At 42.5% G+C, this 21,002-nt stretch overlaps 1 protein-coding gene across 1 annotated transcript in view; it reads right to left on the bottom strand.

The window, feature by feature from the left end:
- The window catches only part of SLC35F5 (solute carrier family 35 member F5), a 30,069-nt gene extending 22,143 nt beyond the window's left edge, over nucleotides 1–7,926 (bottom strand). The window contains exons 1-3 of the mRNA XM_077784920.1: nucleotides 7,856–7,926; nucleotides 4,044–4,110; nucleotides 2,395–2,473 (exon numbers count right to left, since the gene is read on the bottom strand). The gene's annotated coding sequence lies outside the window, so the exon portion shown is untranslated. The remainder of the gene's footprint in view (nucleotides 1–2,394; nucleotides 2,474–4,043; nucleotides 4,111–7,855) is intronic.
- Nucleotides 7,927–21,002: the final 13,076 nt, after the last annotated feature.

Genomic DNA, 21,002 nt, shown 5'->3' on the forward strand with positions numbered 1-21,002 from the left:
TTTCAGAGGACATAGGAAAACATCTGGATAAATTATAAGCCCTTACAACAAGAGTTGATTCAATAAAAAAATAGAATAATTAATTGTAAACTTAAAAAAGTAGACTACACATGTATTTGTATTAAAAATTATATAGCTACTTGGTAATTTATGAAATATAGGCATGAACCAATTCTAGTGAAAATCCATTGAAAATTCATTAATGCTACTGCAAAGGAATTCAGATTTGTGACACAGCTTTATAGATGCCCATTGGATGGCCTAAATTTATGGAAGGCCTAAATTTTGGAAAACTTTCAATTATATTGCCAAAAAACTTCAAATACAAGTGACAGAGACTGATGACTCATTCTTGTACTAGAATCCATGATGTTAGCCAGACATGTGGCATTTCTATCATTAACCTTCACTTATTTATGTATTTATTTTAAGAACCAATTTATTAAGAGTTCATTAACTACACAGAATACCATAAACTCAAACACCACCTCTGAGAGAACTGCTCAAGGAACTGCAATCTAAGTCATCTTTACAGAGCAGCTTCTGACTTTCACAGTAAATAGAGGTCATCTGCTTTGCTAATATGGTCTAATAAATTTAAACTGAACTTTGTTTTTCCCACATGTCAACATACAGATGCTTTCTTTTCATTATTTACAAATGATTTATGAAAGAATCAGTGCAATAATGTCCTCAGTGAGTGAGGAAAGTACATTACTTTTTTCCAGAATCGCCTGTTCCTCAGATTAAGGATTTAAATGCCCAGATAATGCAGGAAACAGTGCTGTGATCTCCAATGTGCTTGTGCATGAGTCATATTCTATACAGTCTCTGCCATGCTTAGATCTTGACACTTTTTCCTCCATTTCTCAAAGGGCCTCTTTCAAAAGGAAAATGAACAGGCAGAGTTCCTGAAGTATAATTATACCACTAGATCTATGCTGATATATTCCATGTGTGGGCATCAGTTCTGGATAATTACTCTGCTTTTCTGATAAAATGCTGGGACTGACAAAAGAAAGCAGAAATTTTTAAGTAGAGAGAGGCAAAGTTATGAAAGACTCAGCAAGGAATTATAGTTTCTACCTGATACAGAATAAAAGAGAAAATATTTGTTCTCGAAGAGAGAGCAAATGAATGTGTTATCTTAAACTTGAGGAAACAAAAGTTTTCACACTTGAAAGCTTATAAAGGTTTTTTCGGTTTTTAGGAACTGGTTTAACAAATACTATGTATTATACTCTACAAACTTTGCCTTCATTTTATTATGACTAATAGCCTATAAGCCATTACATGAAGTTACATTATATATAGCCTAAAAATTACTCATGTGTTTGCATAGTATGCAGCTAACATGGAAGCTGGGCATAGAAGAGTTGAAACAAGCTGGAAGGAAGAAATCTCATTCCTGTCAGGCTATAGGACACTCAGGGACAGTGGGAAAGTATCCTAGAAAGAGAAATCACTGCAGCCTTCCACCAGTTCTGTGCTGCAGGCAGGAGGTGAGAGGTAGCTGGGAGACAGGGAATAGCAGCGGCCTGATCAACTGGACATCTCCACATCGGATGTTCCCTCACACCTACAGCTCTGCTGTTCCCACCACAGGCTGCTTCAAAGCACACTCTGTGAACAGAGATCACGCACAGATAACATTCACACTCTGCACCTGTTTCATCTTGTGCTCAGCTTGTCTACTTTAGGCTTGAACAAATCCCTTGCTTTAAAATCCTTCATCAGGAGCACAGTAAAGGATGATGGAACATCCAGCCCTTCTTAAATAAGAGGTTACACAAAGTTATTCAGAGTCTATGCACATTTTACACCATTTCTTCTGTATCTTTGACAAGTAGATGTTAAAATTCTAAATAAAGAGCCCATAATTATGCTTTGGAAGTTGAAATTTTTTATATGTTGCAATAAGAGCAGCTATTACTTTCTCATCTGACTAGCAAGTATCTGTTTAACATTTCTGTGTGCCTAATATAGCCTTTGCTAGATCCTTCCCTAACAAGGCAAAAAGCTTAACAAGAAGAGGTGTCTACAAAGTGCAGCATGATCACCTTCAAGATAACAGTCGACTAAAAAAGTTACCAAGCAGCAGTACTAAAATGTCTGTAAAGTTCAGCTGAAATTCAAAAGCCTACTGAAATACAAATACTAAGTTTTAGGACAGAATTAAAATCCTGTAAAGCATCATACAAAGTGCAAAAATGCAAAGACAATTTGAAACTACTATTTTGAGAAGTTTTAGACAGACACATTGTCCCACTTATTAACAGTACTCACTAATTTGCAATGAAATGTAATTCCATACTTTTATGTTTGGCTTCTGTACATTGAGGGTAATATGGTCTGCTAGAAACAAACACACATGAACAAGACTTCTCATATTACCTTCCACAATAACTGTAAAAAAGAAACAAAAGTGGTGACTAACAAACTTCACACTTCATGTCGAAGTGAAGATAGTCTCCTAAAAAAAACCAAAAAAAAAGCAAAGTGTGAAACATCATGGCATTGGTATATTAAGCGTTTATCTTTGCAAAATACTGTCTAAAATTTCAAGTTCTACAGTGTCTTCTGTAGCTCAAATCCTAAGTGTTGGGAACATACAGATCTAGAACCTTAACAATTGGCCTGCACCAAAAATGCCAGCAGGGCAGCCCTGAATTGCAGGAAAATAGGATCCTTACCTACTTTTGATATTACAAAGAACACAATCCCTTCTCTATTAATATACTATAGGAGGTTCACAGGAACAAGAACCTGATGATGTTAAATTCTGATTTTCTAAGCTGTGCAGAGAAAGACACTGTTTCTTAAATGCACATTCCTAAGCAAAGAATGGAAACTTTAGAACTAGGAAGGTAATGGAAGAACATACAAGCTAGTTGGCCACAAAACAATCTAGAAAGATAAGGCACCTCCACGTTGTGTCATGTGAAAGCCCAGTATCTTTCCTTAAATGGATACAGCATTACTGTTGTATTAAAAGAACATCATCTTACATAAAACATTTTTTTAAATTTTTAAACTCAGTTCCAATAAACACATTCAATAAAATTCACTTTAAAATATACCAATATATAGGAAAAGAAACATTATACAAAATAGAGCCATAAGTATTATTGCCTACAGTGCTGAAATTTTTTTATTGTTATTATTATTAATGTGAAATGTTGTTAAGCTCTGTTTTAGGGATGTCCTGAATCAACAGGAGTCACACACTAGGCTAAGGAATCTCAAATTAGTGTCCCAAACAGAAGTGGCAGCAAGGGCAGAATTAAATAGTTACCCAAAATTAGCTTTTGATCACCTGTCAAGCATGGCTGAGAGTCTGTAAACTGTTAACAGGGAACAATAGCCAAATTCATGTTTTTCAGCTCTTAGATTAAGAGGTAACTCACTAAGAGGGACCCCAGAAGCTCCCTGAACTCAACATTTACACACAGCAAGTTCAAACCTTTTCCACAGTTTACCAAATGATCATAACTGCTTAAAAAGACCCAACAAACTGGAAGATGCATTTTTTAAGAAAAAGGCATGTGATTATCCATCCTCTTTTCCACAAAGACAATGCTCACTGTAGATCCTGCATACCAAGGCAATTAGTCACAAAATCACAGAATATTTTGAGTTGGAAGGGACTCACAAGGATCATAAAGTTCAACTCTTAAGTGAATGGCCCAGGGATTGAAGCCACAACCCTGGCATTATTATTGTAGGGCTTTACCCTTACAGAACATTTAATTTATCAAGTGCAAAAAGTTATGATAAATTTAAGCCACCAGAAGACACAGACTGCAATAAAAATCATGGTTTAAAAGTAAATATCATATTCTACTCTATTAATAGAGCAGAAACTGAAGCCCTTTGTTTCTATTATTAGGAAATAAATATGCTTTCCACACAGTGTAGCTTTAAACATACCAGCTCAAATCTGACATTTAAAGGAATATTCATTTAAAAGACTTTTCTTAATATCATTATAATTTTTAGCAAACAGCACTGAGACCTTTTAAAGTCTCCTTTTTTTTATTTACCATTCCAACAGTCTTAGAATTGGTGCTGTCATCTTGCAGAACCATTTCTCAGCAGTTACAAGATCTTCTGAAAAACAAACATTAAACATTTTCTTGTCATGACACTTTACTTTGATTCTAAAATGCTGCAGTACCCTAGATCATGTAAGAAGAGCCACCACTTCAATTCATGATATCAAAAAGATATAAAAAGCAGTCTCACTGTGCAGCCTACAGTGCATGTTCAGACAGCTGACTGCACCAAAGCCAACAGGCTCAGCAGCCTGTCCAACTCTCCTCTTCTGAGCATGCAACAAGCAACTTCTGAGGGCAGGAAATAAAACTGCACCATTGATACTCATCTTCAAGCTTATTTGGGCACCATCAAATGTTTCTTTGTGTGGATTATTTCCACATTACAAGCTCCACCCAAGAAGAGAAAATCATGTGAAACTCTCAAACTTTTACTGCACTGACAATTAGGGAAAAGAATATTATAGGCCAAAGAATTGCCAAATCATTGCAAAACAGAAGTATTGCTGTTCTGGCTGTTCCAGGAGGGAAACACACAGCCTGTCTCTCCCCTCCACCACCAAAAAGTAGAAAAAGAAGAATAGCAAGAATGCCAAAAAAACACAGAACGGCATTTTAGTCACAAGCAATGGTGCAAGCAAGTCAACTGGAAATTCTTCCTTGTATTTACTCAAGATTAGTCCATATACAATTTGAAAGACAACATATCAAGATAAGGCTTGCAGGCAAAATAAATGGGTTTCGTTTTTCCAGTTATACCAGCTGCTCCAACAATACAAGTTCTGAGATACAACCTCCTCTCCCTTTTAACATGTTCTGTCATCAGGTGATTCTTGTTTCATATTGGATTGCTCTTGAGATAAGAGAAACAGAGACACTGCTTTCACTTTAACCAGAAAAAAAAATGAAAGTAAAATGATTTACATTTCTATGTCACAATCTGTAAGCCTACATTAAAGCAGCATTAATCTAACACAATTCTGATGTCTACTCAACCTCCAAAGAGTACCATGAGATCACAGCAAAGGCAAGAATATTCAGGAGAGATGGAAAAGTGAGCCTTATGCAACATGACTACTACATTCACTGCAGCCCTCTAATTTTTACTCAAAGAAAGTTTCCTGTAGGATCTCAGAATACAGCGAAGCAAAAAATCCAAGAAAGCAGCCAAGTTTTCCGTACCAGTATTGAGTTCTGCAAGTAGAGATCACTGCTCCCATCTACATAGGAAGTTATACAAGACCAAAATCTGCACAGAAAATTCATTAATTTTACTAGCAAAATAAGAGAATTTAGCTTAATCGAAGGTATGTTTTAGGAAACTGTTGATATGTAAGTGATGCTATCAAACTGTCATGGCACAGCTGGAATGGACATTTATGGAATAAAAAGAAAAAGAATGCCTGAACATTTTCACCAATGAAATGAAAGCTTCCTATTTAGCACTTACTCAAAATTCATAAAACAACGCTTCAAACAATTTTCTAGAATTAGCAGTGCAGAGTATTAATCTGTTTCATACCTCAGAGTCCTTACCAGCTACCAGCCTATCCAAGCACACAATTCTCAGTAACTCCTGCAGCATCCCCAGCAAGGCTGTGACCCTGCTGGACCTGAAGTCTGACTGCAAGGAGTTAGAAACACCAAGTTTCAGGTCAGCAGAGTGAAAGCTGACAAACAGAACAGACACTGACCTCCTTGTTATTCTTGTCCAGCAACATTAGGAGAAAAAACTCCAAGTCAAGCTGCCAAGGCTTCTCTAAGCTTCACTATGTACACAGCAATCTCAACCAGTAGCTCCACATTTAACATCAGCTAAGGATTACAAAATGACATCCATTTCACATGCTGCAGATCTAATCTTGTCTAGTGCAAGGACTAAACATATCGTGCTTTGTCACAGGACATACAGACACAGATTCCTGATAAGAACCAGCAGGGCAGCTTTCAGAGAGACACCCCGGCAGCTGGAAGCTGAGCCTTCCAGGCAAGGTAGAAATCCACGAAATCACTGCACTTGGAGTGAACTGGGGGTCTCCTCCTTTGGGGAAAAGTAGCAGGAACAAAGAGGAGAAAATGAGTAAGTCTTCTTAATGCACTCAGAGAAAAGTGAATGCCTAAGAGCCAAGATATATGGCTGAAGCCCTGGGGACCTCAGGGGAGAAAGAATTACTAGAAACTCACAACTAGAACACTGGAAACTGCAGAGGGAAAGGAAACGGAGCTGCAGCCCAAGCAGGGGAAGCACCCCTCATACCCCCAGCGAGGCAGGACAGTACTGCCAGCACTGAATGATTCAGAATGACTGAATCAATTAGGCTGGAAAAGAGCTCTGAGATGATCGAATCCAACCCATGACCAAACACCACCCTGTCAACCAGACCATGGCACAGGCTTTCCTTAAACTCCTGCAGGGATGGCAACTCCAGCACCACCCTGGGCAGCCCATTCCATTGTTTAATCACACCTTTTGTGAGGAAATTCTTCCAAATGTCCAACCTGAACCTCCCCTGGTGCAGCTTAACACTGTGTGCTCTTGTCCTGTCACTGCTGCCTGGGAGCTGGACCTGGCTCCTGTCAGGGAGCTGTGCAGAGCAAAAAGGTCTCCCCAAAGTCTCCTCTACCCTGGGCTAAACTCCCTCAGCTCTCTCTGACGCTGCTTACAGCGCTTGTACTCCACACCCCCGGCAGCTCCGCTGCCCTTCTCCGGACACGCTCCAGCGCCTCCAAGTCTTTCCTGCGGCGAGGCACAGGGCAGGGCCGGGCACAGCAACACAGGAACACAGGGGCACAGGAACACACAGGGGCACAGGAACACACAGGGGCACAGGGGCACAGGAACACAGGGGCACACGGGCACAGGGGCACAGGAGCACAGGGGCACAGGGGCACAGGGGCACAGGAACACAGGGGCACAGGAACACAGGAACACACAGGGGCACAGGAACACAGGGGCACAGGGGCACACGGGCACAGGGGCACAGGAACACAGGGGCACAGGGGCACAGGGGCACACGGGCACAGGGGCACAGGAACACAGGGGCACAGGAACACAGGAGCACAGGGGCACAGGAACACAGGGGCACAGGGGCACAGGGGCACAGGAACACAGGGGCACACGGGCACAGGGGCACAGGAGCACAGGAACACAGGGGCACAGGAACACAGGGGCACAGGAACACAGGAGCACAGGAACACAGGGGCACAGGAACACAGGGGCACAGGGGCACAGGAGCACAGGGGCACACGGGCACAGGGGCACACGGGCACAGGGGCACAGGGGCACAGGGGCACAGGAACACAGGGGCACAGGAACACAGGAGCACAGGAACACAGGGGCACAGGGGCACAGGAGCACAGGGGCACAGGAACACAGGGGCACAGGAACACAGGGGCACAGGAACACAGGAGCACAGGGGCACAGGGGCACACGGGCACAGGGGCACAGGAGCACAGGGGCACACGGGCACAGGGGCACAGCCGCTTCCCGGCCGCGCTGCCCGCCCTGCTGCGGGCACGGGCTCGCCCTGGGCACCGCGGAACCCCGGCCCGGCCAGGGGAGCTGCCCCGGGGCTGGCAGCGCCCCGTACCCCGCCCCCCGCACCGCCGTCACGGCCGGACGGGGCCGAGCGAGGGCGGCGGGACGCGGGGCGCTCGCACACCCCCGGCCCGGGCGGGCACGGCCCCCCTGCCCGCACGAAGGGACAAAGCTCCCGGCCCCGCTCAGCCCTGCGGGGCTCTCGCCCGCCGTGCCCCAGGCAGCGGCGGACCCGGCCCCGCTCCCGCCCCGCTCCCGGTACCTGAGGCCGCGCCGGGCCCGGCGCCCCCCGCGCTCCGTCCGGCGGCACCGCCCGCCCGCGCCGGACACCCGCAATCCATCCCCGAGCCCGCGAGCGACCGCCCCGCCCGCCCCGCCCGCGGGCCGGCCCCATCGACCCGCTCGGCCAGCAGCTCCACACCCCTGTCCTGCTGCCCGCCCCCCGCCCGGCTGCGGGAGGGGCGGCGGGGGGAACGGGGCCGGGAGGGGCGGCGGGGACGGCGCTGTGCCACCGTCAGCATTCACATCCACATCCACGGCGCTGTGCCACCATCAGCATTCACATCCACATCCACGGCGCTGTGCCACCATCAGCATTCACATCCACATCCACGGCGCTGTGCCACCGTCAACATCAACATCCACATCAACATCCACATCCACATCCACGGCGCTGTGCCACCGTCAACATCAACATCCACATCAACATCCACATCCACGGCGCTATACCACCATCAGCATCAACATCCACATCCACAGCGCTGTGCCACCGTCAACATCAACATCCACATCAACATCCACATCCACGGCGCTGTGCCACCGTCAGCATTCACATCCACATCCACGGCGCTGTGCCACCGTCAACATCAACATCCACATCCACAGTCTGTGCCACCATCACCATCACCATCCACAGCGCTGTGCCACCATCACCACCATCATCCACAGCACTGTGCCACCATCACTATTAACATCCACAGCGCTGTGCCGCCATCAACATCAACATCCACAGCACTGTGCCACCATTAACATCAATATCCACAGTGCTGTGCCACCGCTGTCCACCATCACCATCAACACCGCTGTCCCCACCACCACCACCATCACCAACCCGTCCACATCGCCATCCATATCCTTGTCCCCATCACTGTCACCATCACCATCTCTAACCCCATCCCTGTGCCCGTGCCTATCCCTAACCCTAAGTGCTCTTCCCACTGAGAACCCTGTCCTCATCCCCATCCCCATCGCCATCAGCGTTCCCATTCCTACCAGCGTTCCCTTCAGCGACCCCATCCCCATCCCCATCTCCATCCCAGGACAAATCACTTCCCTTTCCTTCTGCTCATTCCTGTCCCCATGTCCACCCGTTCCCATCCCGTCCGCAGGACGCTCGGCCCCGTGTCCCGCCGGGAAGCCCCGCTCTGGGCACGGCTCCGGGGCCGCTCCCGGCTCCTGCCCGGGGGCACGGGAAAGAAGCGGAGCGGCTGCTGAGCCCGGCTCCCGCCCGGGGGAACGGGGAAGAGGCGGAGCGGCCGCTGAGCCCGGCTCCTGCCCGGGGGAACGGGGAAGAGGCGGAGCGGCTGCTGAGCCCGGCTCCTGCCCGGGGGAACGGGGAAGAGCCGGAGCGGCTGCTGAGCCCGGCTCCCGCCGCTCCCGGGCCAGCGGGACCAGCCGGGAGCGGGAGCGGCGCCGGCCGTTCCCAGATCGGCCGCCTCCAACGAGGGAAGGGAACAGCAGCTCTGATGGAGCAGAGCTTGCTCCGGAGACACGGGCGTTTATACAGCCTCTTCCAAAACTTTACGATAAGCAAGTCAAAGAAAAACAAACAAACAACAACCACCCACCAAAAAAAAAAAAACCCAAAAAACTAAAATATGGAGGAAGAGAGCACGGACTGAAGAACTAGAGATGGAGAAGTGGGATGGAGCTTGAAACTAGTCTGTCAAAAAAAGAAAAAAATAAAATAAAAGGGGAAGAAGCAAAACCGAAGTGAGCAAGACCCTTGACAAATGTCCTAAAATGCAGTGAGGTGGTGGAATCTTAGTTTCATAGTTACCATAATCTTTACGCTGTGTGATACAAAATTTCACAGGACCTGAAAGTAGTGGCAACTATTAAATTTTTGCTTCGCTTATCAAGACACATTTAAGAGCACAAAAAAATGATATTGTGTAGACATGCAAGACAAATTAAACTTTCAAGATGTATATGCCAGTGACTAACAAGTTGCAAAAAGAAATGCTAGACAAAGTCGTCTATCAAAAATATTGAATAAAATGAACTTTCACAGGCTTGGATGAAATTGCAAAATCAGATTCTGGTCTTGTTTTGTTTGGTTTTATAGCCAATACTAGTACTCTCTGTAGTCAGTACTATTATTATTTAAGAATTAAGCTCACAATACCAACCTAAAGATAACTCAGTGTATGTCACATCTTGCAGATTATTTAGTATTCACCTGCTAACAGAAATAAAGCTTTTGGCAAAATTTAGCTATTACATATTTTGGAAATTTTATAGCAAAAACTGTTAAGAAACAATAGTAAGCAATGTATATACATGAATAAAAATATGTTTAATTGTTATTAGGTGATACATATGATATAGCTGTGACATTGTTTTAAGTGCTACTCACACTTACAAACTGTTGAAATCAAACATGATATTTCACCCTTCCTATGGGTTAGTGATTGAAAAAAAATTAATTCCCTCTCATATAAAAATGTGATAGCTTATCATAATTTTTCTAAAGAGATTTTAGGTAAACGGAATTTCTTAGACGGTTTCAGGAAAACAGCAGTCCAGTTGAAATGGTGTGTCCTGTGGAATTCAGAGGAATTGAAAAATACACACAATGTAACTGCAAAAACATGTGTGCATCTTACAGCCTCTAATTTTCTTGGGTCTATGTATGCAGATCTTTGTTTAGTATTTATACAGAGACTCAGTAAACTTACACAGCTTATCCAAGGTCATTCAGTTCATCAGCAGCAAAACCTGAAGAGAAAACCAAAGAGTTATGACTACAGTACTGCATGTAATACTTTCCTATATCTAATAGTTCATTTACTAAATAATATATTTTAAATATTATGCATAATTTATATTAAAATGGGGTGAATGTTTTATATTTAAAAAAAAAGCTCCATTGCATTTGAACAGGGAGAATAAATAAGGCAGCAGGGAAGGCTGAGATTCCCAGGCTCTATTTCACCTGATCATGCATTAGCAGAAAAAGCTTGGTTTGCTGCCCCTGGAAAATGCTTTCCCACAATGATCTTGGCAGTAGTGATGACAAAATACCTGTGATATGCAGATTTTCTCTCTTTTTATGCTTTAGTCTCCTTTGACAGTGGAAAGCACATGAAATCCCACCTGAGTTAAGACCAGATTTCTCGGTGTATCTCCATGTGGTCTCTCATGTATATGAGTTTTTTTCTTTAGGAGGCAATGCAGCAGTTTGCCCCTCAATATGGCAGCACAGTTAAATGCACCTTGTTGAGGTTCTGATTTTAAGCATCTTGACTAGGGCAGTCAAACAGGAGGGCACTGTTGTCCTTCAGGTGGAGTGCCAAGGTTTCTTCATCACAGGATGAAGCATTTACACTGTGGTTCCTGGGGAATTTTGAGAGAAACAGGTCAGCATTGTCAAAAGCCCAGAATTTTGTAGTTATTACACTTAAAGATATCACTGGACTTCTGTATTTTTAGCTCTTGATTAAGCAATTTTCTTTCTATTGTAAAATTCACATGATGATCTTGTGTCTTCTCTGAAAGAAACTAGTATGAGAATGATTTGTCTTTTGTTTTTGTGCCTTTTTCAGGAATTAGATTTTAGTAAACACATGTAATAAAACAATATGTATCTTGAAAGTACACACATACTGCATATTTATTTTTCTTGCTGTGAATATTTTAGTTACATGCATAGCATTTTTGTAGGCAAAGCTAAATTCTATTTCCCAGCATCACTGTAATATTTTCATAAAATAAAACATCTACAGAGCATGCAAACCTTCTAAATTGCACTTATCAAGAAAATTTTAATTATTTTTCTGCTTGTACTTACAAGAACATAAAAGCTGATTTGGAAGAAATAGATCAGATCCCAAGAATGAAATTTAATACTCTGTTGGTGTCATAATAGAGGTCTACAAAGGAATTGAATCTACTTATTTTAGAGAAATGCCTAAAAGGATTTGGAACACATCTTTGATGAACAAAAGGTGTTCCCCTTCCCTGTTGGGTCAGACCAAAAGTCAATCTAGCTCAGAATCCTGATGCCTCCCCAGTGTCTCATAATGGATGCCTGGGTAAAATGGTGTTGGAAACAAGGGATTTGTTTCCATGGAGCAGCCCTTCTAGTTTTTAGAAACAAATGGGTACCAGCATCCTTACCTGGAAGGATGTAATTCAGCCAATGCATTAAATTGCTCTGATGGACCCATGAATTTGGCAGATCCCTTTTGTGAACGCAGTAACACAAGAGCTGTTATGGATTTACTGAGGCAGAATCTTGTGACATAACAGAAAATCTTTTGTTTTGCTTGGTTTTAGGCCACTGGATAATAATCTTGTCACACAACTTGTAATCCTTGCTCAATTTCACCTTCTTTGCATTATTTGAGTTTTAACTGTCTTATATTTGTCCTCAACTGTCTTTGAGGTGTTCTCACATCCTAAGTCCAGCTTTCCAAGAAGTCTCTTGTGACTGAGGGATTGATTTTATTGCTCAATTATCCGCACTGCCTTCCTCTCCTTCTGGAACATTTCTTGAGAGACTGAAATTAAAACATTCATATGAATACATGAAATATAGTTAGACTGTTAAAGTTACAATTTCCAATCTGTTTTCAGTCCCTTTTTTGTATATTTACAAACATTTTGTGGTTTTGACCTTGCTGAGCTGTTACATGGTTGTTTTCTTAATGTTTTACCTGATGACAAGGTTCTAAGAAATCTCAGTGCTTAAAAATGTATTCTTTTGAAAAAAATCTATGCTGATCACTATAAGAACTACTGGCGCTTACAGGAAAAATGTTACTCTGCAGACGTAATAGAAGAAAAATCCACAAATATTTTTGTAATTTTTTTTATCAACCATTACTTTTAATAGCTGTAGAAAATTAATTGGAACTGAGAGTTTTTCTGCTTCCTACTGAACATTACTTGCAAATATTAGCTAGTAATAAAATTACAAATGAGTAAAACAAGTCATTTGGGGAACTTGCCATCACTCACTTCAGTCTCTTTACTCTGCTGATTTATAACAGGAAAGAAAACAGGAAGTTTAATTGGCAGTGGGGTTTCCCAGACTGAAAATTATTAAATTGCTATCACTCAATTATTTTCGGTAGATGAGTTGTGATCATTAATTGTTATAAAAAAGACAATTTAAAAAATAATTTGAAAGCCTATTCAAGCAAACCAAAAAGTAAATGGAAAGTAAACCTTTTGGAAGTGTTCTGAATTACTGAATTACCATGCCACTGAGAGAAATCATACGTAGGAGTGGATTGCACGTGTAGTGTTCATGCAGGTGAGACCATTTGAACACCAGGGCTGGCAGAAATGCATGTGTGAGCATGATTACCTGTCCTGCTGGAGATAATCCAAAAACACCAAACAGGCTTTAGCAGAGAGAGCCAAAAGTGAATTTTATTTACACTGAATATCACCATGAAAGCAACTCTTCTAAAGGTCAAGTCAAGCAGTTCTCCCAGCACAAATCCAATCAGATGGAACTGCTGAAAATGTGACCCCTCATGTTCAGAACACAGAACAGATTTTTACATTTGTGCTTTTGCACATTCCTGTATGAATAATCACAATGATTCAGGGAGGCACATTGCAACATAAGGTGGTATTCAAAGGGAATGGAAGCATTGCCCAATATGGCAATAGGGAACTGATCCCTTGCTGGGAATGCATAATGCTCCAGAGAGGGCAGGGATTCTCCTGGGAAGGGCTTAAAGCAATGGAATCAATGTCCCATGTGGATTCTTACCCCATCAGCATGGGAGACCTCCTGTGTTCTATAGAGAGAGCCCACAAATGGATTAAACTGGGAGCTGTTCTGCAGGGAAACACAGGAGATGAAGTTTTGTTTTTCATATCTTCTAATTTTAGCATTGGTCTTCTCAGTGCAGATGCTCTTAAACTGTACCAAAAATGAAATGTTATTAGGTGAGGAATTGCATGGACAGAACTATTGGTTTGGGGCTTTGCTGGTGCACTATTTTTAGATCAAAAGGTTTCAAAGTGTATTGTTCATAAAGGTCAAGTGTGTGGGCTTGTTAGGATGGCACACCAAATTGAACAGCCATGTAGTGCTCCAAAAAGAGATTTTAATGCCCTTATTCTCACAGTAAGGACTAACATAATTAATGTAATCTGTTTGTCTAGAAGATTTTGTCCAATTTACATATTCATTAGCATAATTTACCAGAGTGTTTGCTTAAATACTCATTTTTAAAGCAGCAGAGTGAGAGAAACACTTGGATACAATGTGTTAGTTTTGATATATTTTTGATACTGGACATGTGAAGACCACATCATTAAAAATTGGCTGTGGCCTTCAAAGACATCCACATGATCCTTACAGTGTCAGACACAGCACTTCAGAGCTGCAAATCAGCGTTTATATTTTTGGTGATTCATTAAGGTATTATTTCAGGAAAATTTCCTGTGGTCTTTGAACAGGACAAGCAATTTTACAGAAATGAGTTAACAGTTTCTTTATATACTACCAAACAGAAACAATAAACCCCATATGGAGGCACCCAGCATTCAGAAACAGTGCTTTGAAATTCTTTCCATTTTGTATGCAAGCAGCATTGTCACTAGAAATAGATGGAGTTGTACACTTATCGAAGAACACAGTATTTTTAAAGTATTCTACTGCTGACTAACTAAAGTGGTATTGTATATTGTTTCTAAATAAATCATACATCTTAATAAGAAACTTGGACTGCAGATAGCTGTGATAATTGGAAAAAATGCTGCATGAGCTGTTCATTGCCTTCCCCCAGCTCTGGTGGGGGAAATGTTCCCTATTCTGTGAGAGAACATTCCCCATCCTCCTAGAAAGAAAGCAGCCAAATAATTCAGCCCAACAGAAGGAGTATTTTGAAATATATCCCATTTTGTCTAGAGACAATTGGAGAGTGCTCATCCATGCTTCTTCAACAGAACTGTGGATGCTATAATATCCAGATGACTGATACCATATATTCAAGGGGCACCCTGCTACATCCAGAGGACACATGTCCATGTGAATTCCAGATTCTCCTCCTATCCCTCCTCTCCTTCCTGCATTATCTCAAAGTAAATACAATAAGAGTAATGTGGCACAATGACCATAAATGGGATATTATAACCTTATAACATCTATTGTCTTCTGAAAGCTAATCTGAGGAGTCAACAGTTTGGGTCAACTGAAGAGAATATATTTTTATCAAAAGTCACACACCAAGGAGAAATCCAAACACATAAAATATGAGTGTTTCTAAGCAATCCTCTTATTAAAAGCCATTTAGAATGAGAGGTCAAATATTAGCAGCCAAACCCTCTCAAAAGTTGATAAGCAACAGTGAAAGCCAGAAAAATGTCTCAGAACAGAAACCCATTTGTTTACCTGTCACACATTCAATTACTTGCAGTTTCAAATGGTTGGGTAGCAAAAAAACCCATGGTGCCATTGCACTCTCTTCATGCTACTTCTGTTGTGAAATGACCCACCTGGTTCACCTTGATCCTCTTTTCCAACCCAGTTTTCCTTGCTCTGGTACTTGCCACTGTTCTAAGGCTCAGTTTTACCCTTGTGTGCTTCTGTGCTCTGCTGAAAAGCTCACATAACAGTTAAACACCTGCTAAACTGCAAACACACTGGTTTTATTTAGCACATTGCTGACATCTTTGGAAAAAAAAAAAAAAAAAAAAGGACCACTAAATTAAAAACAGTGATTTTACATAAATTTTCAAGTTATCATGACATTTACTCAAATTAATGTTCATGACACAGTAAGCATGGAAGTTGATGCAGGTCAGGCATACACAGCTGTGATTGATTCAGGTTCTCAATTCAGTTGAAGTGCATAAGTCACACGAAAAAGGCAGCAATCCACATTTGTTCCAGCCAAGGAAGCAAATAGGTGCAACAGAGAACACATAATAATGTTTCAATTACACAAGCCCAGATTTTCTTTTCGTGGGCAAATTATGCACTGCTGTTCCTTGGCTCCCAGGTGTGACTGTGTGGAGCCTGTGCAGTACAGATACAACTCCAGGGCAGAGGTTTGTGCCCTGCTTTGCAGTTGTAGGAATTCTGCTGCCATCCTTCTGCTAGTTCATTTTCAGTGGCAATATAAAGGATTAAGATGTTATGAGAAAGAACAGAATTAACAGCATGCAGATAAACAGTTTTGAATGGAAAAGCAAGCTGTAAATAGGAATGCAGTTTCCCTCAATTTCTGCAGATTTTGCCTCAACCCAGAACATAAATTCTTAAGGCATCATATTTTCAGTCAAATTCTTTTTCTGGTTTCTCTTTTGATACAAAATTTGCTGTTATTCTTACCAAATGAAATGGGTAATAGTGGTGTCATCATCATAATAGTCCAATGACATAAAGAAGCCCCAGTTTATAAGTTTATCTCTTCCTTACACACCTTGTTTCAGTATACCAAGAATTATAGCTGGGTTTTTTCCCCATCCTTCATTTAGAAAAAAAAATATGGACTAATTATATTTTGGAAGTGAATGGTTTTAGTTGATCTACATTGAACTCTTGGAGAGCAGCCACATCAAATGAGTTCCTGGTAAATTGCCATGACTTCATCATGTTTAGCTCCATGAAATTACATGCCTCCCATATGGCTCTTGCTATGGCTGTGCCAAAATCAACCAATTACATTGTAATCTTGCTTGTGACCCTTCTTGGAGGAAATCTACACACACCTTTTATCTGGGTAGATAAAATGTTTTGGGTTTTTTTTTTTTTTTTTAGCTCTCTGTAGTATTCTCTCAACTACTGGAAAACTTATTTATATTAAAATATTCAGAACATGATAGTTAAGTGATTAAGCAGTGTACTTTATAATAAATACTTAACAATAAAGAAATACCGAGTAATGGATAACCTAGACATGACTTTTCTTGGCTGTTACTTTAACTTTTATTGTCATGTTTAGCTGGGCTTAAGAGCTGTTCACTGTGATGTACTGGATATTAAGGTGACTTTTAAATTCAGTTTATAGCAATCTGAATGGCAACATGCTGATACAGGCATCAGATTCTTAGCCCTCCTATGCATTTCCAAAATCCTTCCACCCCTGGAACTTCCTTTTGTTTGTTTTATTCTTCTCTTACACTTTACTGCACTTCCCAAGCCTGGATCTATATATGGATTCACAGTGTTGTTCTTTCTGCATGTTCAAGGGCAGGCCATTAACTGCATGAAAATTATCCAGAGTGAGCAAGATGCTGAACAGCTTCCCACACAGCTTAGCAAGGGATTTGTAATGCTTTTGTCTAGGTACACACCTCTTCAGGCTGAGGTACTTATGTGAAATTTTAATACCTAGCGTTGCTGTAGCTGGTAAACCATACAAAACATCTTGGAAAACTGTGGATCCCCATCACTTATTTGTATAACACTTGCAGCAAGCTGTCTTCAAATTCCTTCCATCTGAATCAAACTGTTAGACTGCATCTCTGTTTACCTGTTGATTAATAGAAATACTTTCCTCCTGACTTTAATCCTCTCATTCCTTATTCATTTGTATTCATCTGCATTCCCTTGCTCTGTGTTTACATCGTGAACTGCCTGGAGGCAGATGGCAACAGAAGGAGGATGCTCTGCAATGGTAATTGCTTCTGTTATCATGGATGTTTAGGAGAAGATCACCTGCAATCCAGCTGTGCTTACAAACGCTGGACTTGGTGCATCATAGAAGGATGCTGTTGCTGGATTATGTGTGCTGTATTTCACAGAATCATAAAGGTTGGAAAAGACCTCTAAGACCAGCCCAGCACCACCATGCTCACAGCTAAAACATTTCCCCAAGTGCCACATCCACATGCTTTTTGAACACTTCCAGAGATGGTACCATAAAGGCAAATAAGGTTGATAAAGGCAATTCAGGCTTTTGTTCACTCCCGTTCCATTGGTAAGATTGACAATATACTAAGACATTGCCTCTACACATTAAACATTTAGTTTCTGGTACACCCTGAAACAATGAAAAGCTTTTCATAACTCAGGAACTGACTTCTGGCCAAAAAAAGAATTAAAATATTCATAAAATTACTCCATGAATACAGACTGTAGGCTTTTCTACTGCTCCTATACCAAAGAAATAAGTAAACGTTGAAAAACCTTTACATGAAAGACATATACCAATCAGCACAACAGCTGAATTTCAGCTTTATAAGCTCTATGCTAAAAAATCCATCAAGATAATCTAGATGCCACGCATAAAACTACAAAAGGTCTATACAGAAAGCAGTATTGAAATTTAAATTGATCTATTTGAATTTGGATGAGTTAATATATCAGACTTGTGTTTATGATCCAACAACGTGAGATAACACTGCTCAAAGAGAAATCTTGCCCCTTTATTTTATTGGACTGGTGCCTGAGTCCACAGCCACCTGAAAAATGCATCTGGCAAGGCTAATAAAATGAAATATGAGATCTCATGGCCAGGGTCTTTCAACCCCCTTCCCTTGCAAAAATGTGATTGATTTGGCACCTTGATACTGAGAGAAATCCTATGCTTTTTGGTTCTCAAATGTAAATTCCACAGTAATTCAGTAAATTAAAATGCACTAGCACTGGTCTTTTTCAATGTCATTCTTCGTGCAGACTCAGGAAGAACACACACTGATAGCAAGAGATTGCAAAGGATTTGCTTAACAGAGTTGTTTCACTTTCCATATGACCTGCAGTACTTTTTTGTTCTGCTCAACTCTTTTGTTCTGCTCAGTGCCCCACCATTTCCCAGAAAACACTTGTACTCACAGGGAGGAAAAGATAAATTCAGCAACGGAATATTTTCTGTAGAGTGCATTACACTAAGTGCTTTTGGGTGTGATTTAAAGTTTTACAGTGAAATGATGCTTCTGCTAGCAGAAAGTCTCCAGCACACTATCACAGCCATTCTACTCTCTGTCCTTTGGCTTTGCTATTAAGGTTAATAAGACTAATCAGGAGCATTATTTGGAAATGCTAGGTAATAAAGGTTGGCCAGTTATGGAACACTAACGATTGTTGATTGTTCTGTTTAAATCTCACTTCAGTTGGGTAAATTAACTCTGAGGGGTCCTGATCCCCTCTGTGCTGTATGGCCTGGACAGGACCTGCCAACTCCATCCTTTCCACATGCCTCAGGTTTTTGTGCTCCTCTGGGAGGATACTTTAACTCCAGCAGCTGGAGCTCAAAGCTGCTCTCTCATTCTGTGATTCCATCTGCCAGATGCAGCAGTTGAACATGCTGCATGTATAACCCTGACTACCACATAATAAAACTGAGAGGAGAGTGAAAAGTCCACATAGTAGTTTATATCCTAACTAGATTTATTTTAGATAAATATTTACCTATGCACACACAGCAGCACATACAAAGGAAAGGGCTATTTGCACTTTCTCTGAAAAGCTTTCAGAGATACTAATCTTTAATATTCTAGCTCAGCACAGCTCACAAGCGACACAATATCCTGCAGAAATCCCTTTCATTATCTGTAAAATGTCTCATAATGTTCTAGTCATAATTTGCTTTGACATTAAAATAAAAATGTTAATACTCTCAATATCTCCTTTCCTAGCTTATGTTCCTCAGGAAGATCTGGCAGCCCACGGAAGCCAGATGGTGACTTGAACTTCCCAAACGAACTGCCTGGCTGCTGCTGCTACAGAAAGGGATGGTTTTGCTCTTCCCTATCTCATCCTGAAGGGCATGTACCTAGTCCTTCCTTTGCTTTGGCACTGACTCTATCCCTCCAGTGAAAAAAGGCAAAGAGGCTATTAATTAGAGATAGCTGAAACCAGGTGAGGAGAACATGCTTGAAGAAGGAAGCAAGACCACTGAGAGAATACTTGGAGAGTTCCCTAAGGGACATGGGGCCACCTGCAGCCACACAGCTCCAAGGTGAAGTCAGGATGTCAGACCAGGACTAGGACCAGTGTGGAGGCTACCAGAGGGATAAGGCAAGTTTAATATCAAGGTAGGAAGCAAGGCTAGGATAGCACAGACCTACAGCATAGCTCAGACAAAATCTGAAGGGCCAGAGCTGATCTTATCTGTGTCTCCACTTTGCTGGGACAAGGACTATGGGGTGGAAACCCTTGGTGATGCTTATTAGAACCATTAAGATCTATCAGTGCCCACTGGGTCCAGACAATTACTCATTTTGATCGACTACCAAATTTGTTCACATCTTGACATACCGATTATACCAAACTCACACCTTCCTATTACCAAGGGAGGAGCAGCAAGCGAAGGATTGAAAATACCTGAAATACCCAATATGAGAACTGTTAAAACACTAAGATACTTTGAAAACAAACAAAAGTAGTGTGTGGCTGCAGGGCGAGGACTGGGCCAGACCTGGTGTGCTCAGCACTCTGTCCTTCAAAGCCTGAAGAGCTGTGGAAGGTGGAAAGCCAGAGTACAGACTATATTTTGTCCACCTGAACACCTGATCCCAACAGTGCATTGTCTCCTGCCCTCTGTGGGACAAAGATGATGGGGCGAGTCTGTCATATCTCTCTTACAAGGAGGGTCTGCAAGAACTCGGCCTGTTTAGTCTGGAGAAGAGAAGAGATCTCATTATTCCATATAAATATCTCAAAGACAGGTGCCAAGAGGATGGTGCCAGACCCGTTTCAGTGGTGCCCAGTGACAGGATGAAGAGCACTGGCCAAAGTTTCACCTCAGCATGAGGAAGAATTTCTTTACATTGAAGGTGGCAGAGCCTTGCAACAGCCGCCCAGGGAGGGTGTAGAGCCTCCCACACTGGAGACACTCCGAGCCCATCTGGCTGCACTCCCGTGTCCCTGCTCCAGGTGACCCTGCCTGGGCATGGGGGATGGACCGAACGATCTCCACAGGTCCCTTCCAGCTCCAACCGCTCTGTGGCTGCCCACGGAGCTGGCGGAGCCGCGTCCCTGGCGGTGTTTAAGGAAAGCCTGGACGTGGCACACGCTCTGTTTGACACGGTGCCGTTGGTCACTCTCGGACCGTGTGACCTCGGGGGTGTTTCCCAGCCCGACTGACCCCCGCGACAACCAGCGAGCGAGCGGCTCCCGCCGCCCTGAGGGCGCCCGGGCGCTCCGCCCGGCGGGCGCGGCCGCGCCACCGCACGTCACGGGGCGGGGCGGGGCGGCCATCTTGGGCTGGCCGGGC

The sequence above is a fragment of the Lonchura striata genome, chromosome 8, assembly GCF_046129695.1.
Source record: "Lonchura striata isolate bLonStr1 chromosome 8, bLonStr1.mat, whole genome shotgun sequence".
Classification (NCBI taxonomy): domain Eukaryota; kingdom Metazoa; phylum Chordata; class Aves; order Passeriformes; family Estrildidae; genus Lonchura; species Lonchura striata.